This window comes from Daktulosphaira vitifoliae, unplaced genomic scaffold (genome assembly GCF_025091365.1).
Source record: "Daktulosphaira vitifoliae isolate Bord-2020 unplaced genomic scaffold, ASM2509136v1 Scaffold_3, whole genome shotgun sequence".
In the NCBI taxonomy this organism is placed as follows: Eukaryota; Metazoa; Arthropoda; class Insecta; order Hemiptera; family Phylloxeridae; genus Daktulosphaira; species Daktulosphaira vitifoliae.
The window spans coordinates 38,361,253-38,362,488 of NW_026099574.1; positions in this window are offsets into that span (position 1 = coordinate 38,361,253).

Here is a 1,236-nt window from a genome sequence, read left to right on the forward strand (position 1 = left end):
TAAAATTTATAAACCAACTTACCTATTAAAGTAAATTATCAATATATAAAAATATGATGAATAATGCAACATGTTTAAATTTGGATACATTTTATTCAACACTATTGATGAATCGTTTCATTAGTATCCTTCAAGTATTACTACTATGTATACTTTAACGCTATCTATGTGGTATAATTTTAATTTTTCTTAACGTACAAATTAAACTAATTTTATAAAACAAAAAATACCTATTATATCATTAAGTAACAATTAATTTAGACATTTATAAACTTTAAAGTTTATTAAAAAAATAAAAACAATAGTAACTGAATATTCGATTCATTATTTGATAATAGAACTACTAGAAGCTAAAGTATTGAATCATGTCCTCCTCTTCTTGTTTTCTCATATTTAACTAATTAGGCTATTTTATATTAAGTCATAAATAACAGATATGACGGAAATAGTCGTTTTTTTTTAAATGTACACATTTTTTAGTTAAAACATGCCAAAAAAATGTCTTGTGTCTGGGTACAGGGCTACATAATGACACGAGACTTACGAAAATAAAAAAACCAATCCTTTATTTCATCTACCCGAAGTATGATAATTTAACATTTATGCAAATCTCTTAAGTAATTATTTTTTAAGTTTAGTAATAAAATTATTTAAAGAGCTCAGTAAAATAGCAGAGATAATGTGTCAAGGATTACAGGTAAAGGCGTAAAGCATTTGAGTAAATATATTTCAATAAAAGTATTCAAATACTTTCATTGGTATTGAATAGTATTTGACACGGCCCGCGTCGCTTCGTTATACACGATGCCCCGCGACTCGTGCCACCTTTATCAGCCGTCGCCCTACTATGAGTATTTGACTGACCAACACCGCGTGTTATACGCTACGGTGCAAAGTCCAGCAAATGCCGCACGGCCGACGACGACCCGCCGCAAATGGTGCGAGAGTCTTCCTCCCGCTGTGAAAGCGACAACGTCGACAGCCGAACCGCACCCGCGCACCGTCGCCTACAACGCTGCTAACCATTTTGCCGTCCAAGGATTACGCCGAACATCGCGTCGTCGACGCCAGCGAAAGTGCCGCGATATTATGCGAAGATTATTATTACTGTGTTTATCTTTTCGGTTTGTTTTATTTTTGTTAACATAATCTGTTGTCGCTCATTTAATAAACGGCCCACGGGTCTCTACCCTCAAAACCAGTGTCGACCACATTTTTGCGACGCAAGTCGTGTCA